The following is a 12508-nucleotide window of genomic DNA, read 5'->3' as shown; positions in this document are numbered from 1 at the left end:
AGCTTAAATCAATAAGCTGGAATCATATCCCAAAATGATGAGGCCACAAAGCATTTAGCCAATCAATTGTAGAATACGTATATGTTAGGAAGTAACCCAAAAAAAAAAGGGCCATAATGTACAGTGTTTTCAAGAAGCCTCTGATTGACCAATAGAGGAAATCAGATTCTGAACCAGACAATATATCTGTAGCATGAACCAACAAGAGATTGTAATGAGTACATTAACTCTTCAGGAACTTTTTTTTCCTCCTATGGAAAATACAGTTAGTCCTTGACTCACAAGCTTTCATTCAATAACTATTGAAAATTACAACAGTGCTGAATGAGGAGGACTTACGATGTGTCCTTGGCGTTCTTCCATTGCACCTTCTCTGCAGATACGTGGTTTCAATTATTTATTTAAAATATTTATATAGCCGCCATCTTTTAACCAACTCTGGGTGTCTCCCAAAGGAAAGCTAAATGACATATAAAACTAAACAGATGATTCATTTATTTAAAACATTTATATAGCTGCTCATCTTTTACTTTTTTTTCCTGATAGGATAGGATAGGATAGGATAGGATAGGATAGGATAGGATAGGATAGGATAGGATAGGATAGGACTAATATCATAGAAGTTTTCTTTTTAAGTAAACCTTTCCCTTTTATATTAAAGATATAGTATACGTTAACTTTTAAAAACATGCAGTTTTGCTCTTGAAAACATCCTCATAAAAACACCTACACTTGGAAAGTGGAACTGTTAAATATGCTGGTAAAATGTCCCCAGATTAAAAAATAATGTTTTTCTAAGTGTTCAGACTGTTTTAGAGATTCAGTGGCAGGTTTCTATTTAATGGTGTTTGGTTTTTCTATTTATGGAACCTTCTATATGCTGCCACCACCTACTGGAGAGAATAAATAACAGCATTGGTGACTGTTAACAATCCTGTAGGTTTAAGAAGCATTTGCCAAAGAAAAGTATTGACACGTGTCACAAATTTGGGGAAACTGAGAGATGTCAGTTGGATATATCAGCTCATTATCTTGACTTGAGTTGGGTTATCAATAAATAAAGCATATTTTCATTACTGACCTTCAATTTACTTTTCTTAGCTGCAAGCTCCTAAATTGGAAGAAAGTCTGTGAAACAGGAATGGAGTGTGGAATCTGGGAGTTGGATTTGTAGGATACTGCTAACTAATGCACACTTGAATTGCCCATTCATTAGGGAAGCTATTTAAACTTCAGCTTTTTCCTTCTGTCATTTATTATGTGTAGCAAGACAGACAGAGAAAAGCTGACATTGTCTGAATCACATTTCTGAAATTTGTCAGGAAGCAACGTCTATGATTCTTCCCCCTGTTATGTGCTTTCTAGAAGGATTTAGATTAATGTATTTGCTGTGCAAATAATTCAAAAGTACCAATGGGTATGTGTGATTACTAAGAAAAGAAGATATTAACAATTGGCTTTATTATTTTTGTTAGATGAGGTGGAAGAGATCTTAGTTGATCGGTAATTGGTGGTAGCTTAGAGCAGTGTTTCTCAACCTTAGCAACTTTAAGAGTTCTGGACTCAATTCCCAGAATTCCCCAGCTCTCCCCATGGAATTCTGGGAGTTGAAATTCACACATCTTAAAGTTCCGAGGTTGAAAAACATTGACTTAGTCTTAGAGAATATGGCACAGCTATGATGGGAGCAGTAAGGGAGAAAGAATGGCCACTGACTTTGGGTGTGTTCTATTACAAGGTCTCAATTCCCAAATGTAGAAATACGCTTCGGTTAACCACCTCTGCATATTGATATGAAGAACACAACGAAAACTGACTTTCATTTATGTTGCGTTCAAAAGACTTCAAGTATTGAAGCCTTGAAGGTCATAAAGAGAATTAATACGGAAAAAGGGTCCTTCAGATCATATGTGCCCTTCACATTAGAGCATGGGCAACATGTAGTCCTCAGAGTCCCTTCAAAGCAGATCCTTGAAATTTGATAAAACTGATAAAAAGCAGCAGGGGTGACAGTAAAACCCCAAGTAAAATAAAGTGGGGTAAGCCACTTTCAGCTTTAAACCCTTTCTTCGGCAGGATTTAACTGGGTTGAAAATTGCCCTTCCGCTTCATCTGCTGATATGATTGCATCATCACATCTCCGGCAATCCTCAGTTACTGAAAAAGGAAGATTAAAAAAGAACACTTGTGGCCACTAGAGAGGTGCTAGCCAGGCTTTAGAGCAGCGGTTCTCAACCTGTGGGTTGCGACCCCATTTGGGGTCGAACGACCATTTCACGGGGGTCGCCAAACAACTCAGTCCGCCATTTTTTTCCCCTTTTCCTTAGCTGTGCTACTCCCTTTTATTCTATTGGCTTTTGAAAGCCAATAGAATAGACTCTCTTAATTAGAGTCTAATTCTATTGGCTTTCAAAGGCCAATAGGAATTGTCCAGCCTGTCTCTGCCCTGCTGAGCCCGCCAAAAGTCCTATTCTGCAAACGATGCTGCAAGTTGTCTGCAGCAAAGGTGAGCTGTCTGGAAGTTTCCACCCCTCCCTGCTGAGCAACTACTAAAAATGTAAGTAAAAGAGGGCCAGGGGTGGGAGGTGGGAGGCCGACGGGCGCAGGGAGGATTGCTGGTGCACGTGGGGCCCGGTGGGTGCCTTACCTCCCTTGGGCTGGGCCAGCTGGTGGCCCAGCCGGTGGTCACCCTGCGCCGTTGCTGCCCCTTGACAGCTACGCCTCAGCCAGTGCAGGGGGCTGCACCACGCATGCGTGGCGCTCCCGGGCAGGGAAAGTCCTCAACTTACGACTGGTTGGGGGTCGCGGCATTAAAAAGGTTGAGAACCATTGCTTTAGAGCATGTAATAGACAGGGTTCATAAACTGTAGAGCTGTGTTTCTCAACCTTGGCCACTTTAAAATACATGGGCTTCAAGTCCCAGAATTCACCATGGAATTCTGAGAGTTGAAGTCCACATACGTTAAAGTTGCCCAGGGTTGAGAAACACCGCTGTAGGGTTTCCTTGCATTCAGCATATCCTTTATGATGTATATAATGTAGAAACAATAGGTCTCTCAGGTTGGGTGGAAATTAAAGCTATTGGGGGAAATGATTGATTTACAAGACTGTTAAGTGGACTTTCTTCTTGCCACTCCTTTTCTTCTACTCAAAGGCCCCTCTGGGTCAGCAGTCCAGTACAATTAATCAAATTGCTGGTGAACGAAAGGCAAATTTACTTTTATTTATTCTGCTTCTTACATTCCACTGGTGTTTGGTGGTTTGTATTTATTTGATTGTTGTTTAGAAATCAAACTTTTGCTATCATCTAGAAAACCTTGACTTTCTCCTCTCCAACCTGCTGACCAAAGGGTGGGAATCTTGCCCTTTTTTCTTCTTATTTTTTCATGACTATTGATTTTATTGTAATTACTTTGTTGAGAGCCGCCCGGAGTGGTTGAGAGTCAGATGGCGTACAAATTTAATAAATTATTGTTTTGAGAACTGTAATCTAAGTCTATCCATATATTGTTAAGTGAGGGGAAAGCTCTCTTGAACATCATTTGGAGAAATCCCTATTCCTGCAAGCCATATTTCATATTAGATCAGCTGTAAATTAATGTCCTTTTTCAGCATCCCAACTGTAAAAATTATACTACCTGTCTTATTTATTTATGGGGGATCCCTTTTTCAATTTTAGATATCTTGTACATTTGCAGAGAAATACTTAGCAATAATACAGTAGCTGGCATGTCAGCCCTCCTAAATCTCAGACAGCGAATAGCAGTGTTGGAATTCAGCTGTTAGTGCCTGGAGCAGAAACCAAGGCTCATGTTGCTTTCTTCAAGTGCACTAATAGAGAAATCAGTGGAACAGAAGAGAAATGTGTGTCATAAACAAAACAGCAACTTTGCAAACCCTCGTTTGCAGATACACGTTAAGTGCAATCATTGGGCCTCTGTGTGAGCTATTACACTGCTTCATTAATTCTCTTGGCATGTGGCCCAGCATGATTGACACTGAGACCTTCTGCTAGGCCTAGTAAGAGAGGAGGGATATGTAATGCCACTGCAAAGATATATTTGGAATGGAATCGTTTTCATCTAAGGCATTTAGTAAATTATTGTTAGAGTTTGTCATATCAATTTTGACATTGTTATCCTTTATGTCTGCATTTTTAACAGACGCTATTATTTCTTCTTATGACTAAGTGATATTAGAAATCCAGTCTACTTTTTGTCAAAGTAATGCCCTGCTCTTGATCTGCGCTAAGGATTTGTCCACAGTTATTAGTGCTACCTTCACTGAAATTCAATCTAACCACTATATTAATTTTACTCTTCAAGGTGAATCCAGCCCCCCTCCGCCTAAAAGCAGGCCAGTTCAGAAAATGTCGACGATCTTAACTGCAATAATTTCTTTGTCACTTTTTCCTAGTAGTGCAACTTTACCGGGATTATTGGAGACAGTGATAATAATTAATATTTCAGCTTTTCAAATGGCATTAGTCCTGCTAGCTCCAATAATGGAGTAGCTCCGAATAGAAATTTCCACACCTTTTAAGAAAATTGATTGAATTATTTAGAGCTTTCATGGCTGTCTGCCTTATACACAGTATTCCTAGGTGGCTCACAATAATATTAAATGAAAGCAGAATTAATAAAATAAACCAACCCCACAGCAGTGACACATATCCCAAGCAAGCCACCACAACATCCCATAGACTTCCCCCTGCTGGGCTTGCTTTTATCTTAGCCAAATGCTTGGATGAAGAGCCAGATCTTAAGAGCTCTCTAAAAAGCTAATATATGCAGAGTTGTGTAAAATTCACACACAGATTTGGAAACTGAATTGAAATTAGAGGAAATTTATTTTAATGACAATCAGGAATCTTTCAAATATGCCATCTATTAATACCTTTTAGAGACCGAGTGCCCAAACTGCAATGCAAAACCCACTTATGCATCACCGGGTGCTGAGTGGGCATGGCCACCGAGTGGGCGTGGCCACTGAGCTGTCGGCTTGTGCTCTCTCGCTGTCCGCTCAGACTCATGCTCGCTCTCAATCTGTCTGCAGCAAATGCTGCTTCCGCAGGAAGTTGCTCCTTTTATAGCTTCTCGCCTATTCCCAGACAGCACATGCGCAGAGAGGAGGAGGGAGCAGCTCGGCCCAGCAATAGCTCGCGTGCCACCAGAGACAGCTCTGCGTGCCGCCTGTGGCACGCATGCCATAGGTAGAGCCACCAAATTTACTTCCAAAATTAAAAATTTACTCAAGTGAGGTCTTCTAAACAGTTGTTTTCTGGTTCCAACTATAGACACTATTCTTAAGGAATTTTCCTCTTCATATATGCCCAATGTTTTTGATAATTGTTTTGTATTAAAAAACTGAGTGCTCGATTCCCTTGTACAGGTAGTCCTTGATTTATGACCACAATGGAGCCCAAAATTCCTATTATTAAGTGAGATGTTTGTCACTTTTTTGAACAGTCACTAAATGAATAGCTCTAAGTCATGGACCACCTATCTTGGAAAACAAGGAATAGTAATAGTAAGCAATAGATTGGCTGTGGACTGTTTGATTGATATAATATGCACTAACTGGCAGCACACGAGGTTCCAATTGCAATAAATTTTCCATTAGAAGAACTCTTTATTGCTCTCACTTTTATGAGAAGGGGGAATAGTTATAAAAGATTCTGTCTACAAACAAATATGACAAAACCTTTAGTCTTCTATACTTAAGGTTGATCGGGAGGTAGAAGACCGCCTTAGCAAACCGGAAAATTATTTTCTGAAGCAGAGGGATAATTCGGCCAGTCTTGCCTTCCTTCAAACTCCAAGGACAACCATGAGTAAAGAGCAGAGAGTGAATGGAACTGGGGAATTGAAATGATGCAGCTTTTATTAGTTCAGATTTCTTTATTATCTCACTTGCCTGCCAGGCAGAGAAAAATCGAGGCAATTTAATTCTGAGAAGCACTTCCATTTGTCCAGGAGCAACTTCTCCATTGCAGGACACTTTTATGATGCTTTCTGTTGCTAGCTTCTACTTTCGGAACCATGACACCCTGTTTATTAAAAGGAGAAATCTGTGATCCTAAGGGAGCTTCCTCTTCTGTTAACAGACTCTGTTTAGTGCAAGTTTAGTTTACTAGAACCCCTATTCTAATAATGGACTGTTACTTCTCTTAATCTATAGAGAGGTAGTATCTACATCAGGTTCTAAAACAGGGATAGGCAAGGTTCTGCTGGTTTGGGCTGCAGTGGTTAAGATTTTCAGGGAAATAGATTTTGAAATAGCTTTCAGTAAAGCCTAAGAAAGGATTACATTCCTGTTGCCTGTTTGTTTATACTGGCAAACTGAAGGAAATTACAGTTTGTAGATTACTGCCAATGTTTGTTGATGCAATTTATGGGGAATGGGGGTCCGTAGGCTGCCTGTTCCTGCTTCGGAATATCATCAAGAATATTATATTCAGTGTTACCTTAGATAACTTAGAAGTGTTTTCAACTATTAACTCTTCCTCCCTTCTATACTAGGAATTGTTATAAATATTTTTTTTTTAAAAAAACCTCATATATTTAACAAGTTCACATCTATGTAGGGTTGGTCCATGACATTTTACTGCTTGAAGCAGAAAATAAAACATAATGTGTCTTCCTCCACTATGTGTATCAAAGGGACTAGAATCATAGTTTATTACTGATGATTGGACAGCCTATGATGCTTGGCTTAACTATCACAGCTCTTGAGGTAGCTGCCTCACTGGGTTTAATAGCAGCAGACCATTATTTATTAACCTCTCATAAAAAGTATAGTGTGGACATGCTTTTACAATCAGTTTGACTTCTCTCTTCTGGATATTAATCTCCATCTTTCTGATGGCAAGGTACAAAAACTTTCCTTATTTAGTTTACTCTGAATCTGTGAATGTGGCATATATTTTTCTGTCATGTAGGCTGTTATCTATCCTTAACTCTACTTATTTATAAAACAGTTCACATGTACGCATGCATGCACACACAACATCCACATGTATGAATTTGAATGATAGTAAAATATTAGGTTTAAAAGAGGTGCTCACATTTGATTGTATGCTGAACTAGACATAGGTGATTTAGAACCGAAGAAGCTTCTTAGATGAGAAGTGAAATGTCTTCAAAGAAAAAAATGAAAATCTAATTGTCTTTTATTATTTAATTATGTCGAATTGGTCTTCAGAAGCCTTAGCATATGAGGAAGGGGTTTTTTTTTGCCTCTTTTATTATATTGTTATAAATTGTAATACAATACATTATGTTGTTTCAGCGCAATTATATTTGTACAGTGTTAATTAAAGCTATTAGTATTCTATTGTTTAGATAATTTGGGGTATTGGCAATATAGAAAAGATACATGCTATCAATATTAGTTACAATTTAGAATATTGATATTACAAGCATAAAATTGACTTTTTCATACAAAATTGAGTACATGATAACATTTGAAAGAAGAATCTGCTGCAGAAACTGATTTCTCTTTAGCTTGTATAAATCTTTCACCTTCTAGCATAAAGGGAAATATTGACCTCTATGGCAGAGAGGTAAGCATGCATGGGCGACAAAGGATAAGAAGATAAAAAAGAGGAATGGTTTCTTAAAGTTTCTTATTTATCTGAAATGGCAAAAATTTCAGCTTATTTGAAAGATCAATCACAAGAGAAATATTTTTTGGTGTGGAAAAGATGGGTGAATTTTACACAGCACAAATATGAGATTAAAAAATATTGTCTAGCTTTTGAATAATTTATGTTTAAGGTAATGATTAGAACTATTGTTTTGTTTTGTTTTTATATATTGGAGTTAAAGTATTTAAAATTTTGTTGTTGTTTTTTAATGTATTTATAATTGTTTGATGTTTATTTAAGTTGTAAGGGTTTTTTTTAGTTTTTATTAACCCTGTATTCAGCTCTGGGAAGAAGGGGGGAGGATGATGGGTGGGAGGGGGGGTGGGAGAGGGGGATTATTTTATTGTAAAACTGTAAAAATTTTCAATTAAAAAAAAAGAGAGAAGGTGAGTTATAGATGATATATTTAAGTATTTCAGAGGAAATTGGTTTATTTTCTGGTTGATCTGAATTTCTTAGAAATTTGCAAAGCTTCAACTTAATGGGAAAATCATGAGTAGAAAACCAAGAAAAAATTGTGTTTATGCAGATTTACTGTGAGAGCTCTTATCAAGTCACTTAGAGAAGGAAAAGCAAATTCATGAACATTTGATACATTTGATGCACAAAGACTTTTATGTAGCAGAATTTCCTAAAAAGTTGCACTCCTCGTCAATTGTCCAAATCACTGTGAATTATAAAAAGAAAGAGCTTTCTTTGCTCCCTCATTGCTTCAGTTACTCTCTTGGAAGTTAGGTTTCTTCATCTTTATATATTTAGTTGTTAATTTCACATAGTTACTGCAGTTGCTTCCATTCTTTTACCATAATATAAAAAAATAGACTTTGTGAATTACAGGAATTGCTGCACTAAATCTTTGCACGCTAAACCTGATGTGGGTTGATAAGAGAGCTTTAATTTTACATAAAGTTAAGGTTTTAAATAAGCCTTTTAGAATAATCTTCCTGTACAGGGATATTTACTTTGCACCATGAAACTATGTATGTATGTGGAAAGAATGTCAATTATTAGAACAGTGTTTTTCAACTTTAGCAGCTTCAAGATTCAACTTCCAGAATTCTCCAGCCAGTATGCTGTTTGAGGAATTTGTGGAGTTGAAGTTCACGTACCTTAAAGTTGCCAAGGTTGAGAAACGCTAGATTAGAGTTTATATACATCATAAAGGATATGCTGAATGCAAGGAAACCCTACAGCAGTGTTTCTCAACCCTGGACAACTTTGAGGTATGTGGATTTCAACTCTCAGAATTCCATGGTGAATTCTGGGACTTGTTTTTTGTTTGGCTTGGTTTGGTGATGGATGGGAGTTGAATTTATAAGAATATATCTTCTCCAGTCCTTTATCAGGAGCGAACATAATTGGTTAGAACAATCCTAATAAATCTCTGCAATGATTTTTGATGGATCCTGCTCAATTGCCAAAACACACCAGACCATTGTCTGTTTCTGTTTCTGGCAAACAGAAACAGACAATGTCATCCTCTGTTAATCCCGTACTCACCACTAAAGCAATTTCAGGAATTTACTCCACTTCCAAAGTTTACTTTTCCATGTTACATTGCCTTGAGAGAAACTATCCCACATTACGTGCTTTAATTTGTTGCAAGCTAGCCCCAGAATTCACTGGCTACTTCACAGAGGCAGGAACATCCCTTCATCTGAGTGAATGCCTTACTTTAATCCATAATCTAATAACAACAATAGCTTTCCCACCTGCTTAATCCTATGCTCTTGCTTCATAAACTGAAGAGTTTTGGTTTGAAACCCAGCAAAATGTGATGTTGTTGTTGTTTCCCTGGGTTTCCTATTTATGTGTGTACCGTTTCTCTTGTGTGTACGTGTGTGTGTGTGTGTGTGTTTGTGTGTGTGTGTGAGAGAGAGAGAGAATCTTCGTAAGTCTGCCACCACATCATCACTCAAAGTAGGAGGAGGTCATCTTCCAAATAACTTATGGTTAAATAAGTCACATCTTTCTGATTTTGTTCTGTCTTGTTCTGTCTCTTTGCATGCGTATTTATGTGGATCAGAAGCAGTTATTAAATTGTAGGAAGTGTATTGTAGAAAAACAAAGTAGACTAATTGATGAAAACTACCGTACCTCAATTACCTAACAAGAAAGAAGAAAAAGCAATTACTACTCAATCACTACACTTTCACTTCTTCAGATCACAGTTATTTCAGTCCATCAGATTTCTCTCATCTGATGTTCCCCAGATGAGACTCTCTCAAAGCACTCTGCTTGATGTGCTTCTTATGTTCTTATTCTTGTGAGAATTTTTTTAAACTAACCCTAACCCTAACCCTATCATATTTACTTGAGGGATGTCAGCAGATTTGGTAAAGATTACTGGAGGAGTTCCTTTGCATATCATTTATTCTTTGCTTTAAAAAAAACACCAGGCTAGGAGTTGAGATGAGATGTCAGTTATGTCAATAAACAACAACCAGTCAGCTTCAAGGCAAAAAGTGAAAGCAAAGCATGGAGGGAAAAGTCAGCATATTGCCCCCAACAATCTGGATCCTCATTTTACCGACCTTGGAAGGATGGAAGGCTGAGTCAACCCTGAACTGATCAGTATCAAACTCCTGGCAGTTGGCAGAATTAGCCTGCAATACTGCATTCTAACCATTGCGCCACCATGGCTATTTGCTCTAAAATTCTGCCCCATATATCATTCCATTTAGCTCAAGCTAATAACAACAGGGCAACATACTCCCTCCCCCAAAAGTTCCCTGGCAAGATCCAAAAGAAGACTCCAATTAAATCACAACAAGGAGCACCCAAATATTCACAGCTCTCAACAGAGGCACTCTGCTGTGGATGTCAATAGAGCAAGGTTAATTTCATTCTCAAAATAAACTCTTGAAAAAGTATTTTGTTTTTAAAATGGAATGCTCCAAACAGTTCACATTCTAATTGATCTGCATAAACCTACATGGGACACTGTAGTTTCAGAGGTTGTTATAAACAAAACAAAAATAAAATAATTTTAAACTGCTTACTTACAAATTAGTTGTTAAAATGTAAAAGAAAAACAATGGATTTCAGAAGATTTTGGTTGCATAACACTGCAGAAGTATAGCATAAATTACATAGCATAAATTATACTATTAAGTGTTGGAAAAGAGAACTGAGTAACTAACGAAGGTTTGAATTTATAGAATAGTCTTTGCATGAATAGGAAAATGTTTTAGAGAATTCCTATAGCCAGCCTTGATCTTGTAAAAGGTAAGCAGGGTCAGATTGATTAGGACTTGGATATGAGATCAGTAGGAAATCTCAAGGCTGGAGGCTAAACTGGAAAGTCAGAAAGACATCCTGGAAAAGGGCAATGGGCAATCAACTTCTATGCTGTTGTGAAGAGAACTACATGGAGATGTCCATATGTTCATCAGAAATTGAATCTGACTTGAGGCAACTTTTACCTTTTTCTGCTTCCAGAAGTAGTGAGTTCAGTCTCACATAGGAGACAGGCATAGCTTGCAGTAAGCAATTAATGTTGCAGAAGTGCTAAACAGATTCACTCTGCTTGATTTAATTCATCTGCACAGTTGGCCTGTAAGTGCCTCAATTCTTGTAGGAAAGCAAATTTTTCCAGGTCAATTAAGCCTCATGCTTAGGAATGTTGGTTCATCACCTAAGCTCCTTGCCGTTGTAAAGTAATCACATGGGGAGCATATCATAATGTGTGAACCAAATCTAAAGTGCATTTTTCCTTATGACAGAATAGTTTATTAGTTGTGACTGAGCCTTTTATTTCTCAGACCAGCTACTATCACTGTGGTTTCTTAAATTCTTTCTTTGTACATGGGGACTGGGAAGGCAGACTTTGCATAGAAAATAGTGTAAACAGGAGGATGCATAATCCATTCCCTGCCTACCAATTTTCCGTGATAATGTGCTCTATCAGTTGCTTTCTGAGCCAGTGTCTGGCATGTAATTTCATCCTTAGACTGACAGAATGAGACCATGTTTTCAAATCATTATATTTCATCATAGCATTTTGGAGTACCTAGAGTTTGAGAATCAAGTTAGGCTACTTCTTCTTCAAAGAAGTTTTCTTAATTCTCATATCTCTTGCCATACCTGAGCTGAATCCACTTGTAAAAATTGCATCTTGATCTTGCAGAGTGATTTTTGAAAACATTACACATAATACGCCTAGAGATGTACAGTAGCAGAAAAGATGAGATGGCTTTTAAGGCAATGAGGTAGGGACAACATTCCTTGGATGCATACTTGTTAAATAATTAGCGATAACAGATATTATTAGTGTTTGTTGTTGGATTTTCTTCTGCTTAGTGACTATCAGTATAGAAATGAGTTTTCAGTACCTGAAGGCAGGATGAAAAGCAATGAATGTAAACTAATCAAGGAGAGAACCAACCTAGAACTAAGAAGAAATTTCTTGACAGACCAATTAATCAGTGGAACGACTTGCCTTCAGAAGTTGTGGGTGCTCCAAAACTGGAGATTTTTAAGAAGAGATTGGACAACAATTTGTCTGAAATGGTATAGGGTTTCCTTCTTGAGCAGGGGGTTGGACTAGAAGACCTGCAAGCTCCCTTCCAACTCTGCTATTCTGGATGGACTAAAAATTCCATTTAGAACTATTAGCCAATTTAAAGCTGGCAATTTATAGCTGATCTGAATTGCCAAAACTTATGCTGCTGTCATAACAGTTGAGGTGTAGCTGTTGAATAGTCAAGTTAGCTTATCTTTTTTTCATCTCGGTCTTTTGTAAAGTATTATCCACAGCATGCATTGTTTTAATGCTTTGAACTAGTATGTTAAAATAGAAATTATTTGAATATCACATATTCAAATTGCAAAAGACAGATTAGAACAGCCAGTTCTAGG

At 37.6% G+C, this 12508-nt stretch overlaps 1 protein-coding gene across 14 annotated transcripts in view; it reads left to right on the top strand.

Annotated features, from left to right (window-relative positions):
• The window catches only part of BRSK2 (BR serine/threonine kinase 2), a 255960-nt gene that overhangs the window by 127892 nt on the left and 115560 nt on the right, over positions 1-12508 (top strand). The window lies entirely within an intron of this gene.

The sequence above is a fragment of the Crotalus tigris genome, unplaced genomic scaffold, assembly GCF_016545835.1.
Source record: "Crotalus tigris isolate CLP2741 ecotype Arizona unplaced genomic scaffold, ASM1654583v1 scf7180000024450.1299024, whole genome shotgun sequence".
NCBI lineage: Eukaryota > Metazoa > Chordata > Lepidosauria > Squamata > Viperidae > Crotalus > Crotalus tigris.
The sequence above is the reverse complement of the archived record's forward strand: the minus strand, read 5'-3'. Positions and strand labels throughout refer to the sequence as shown.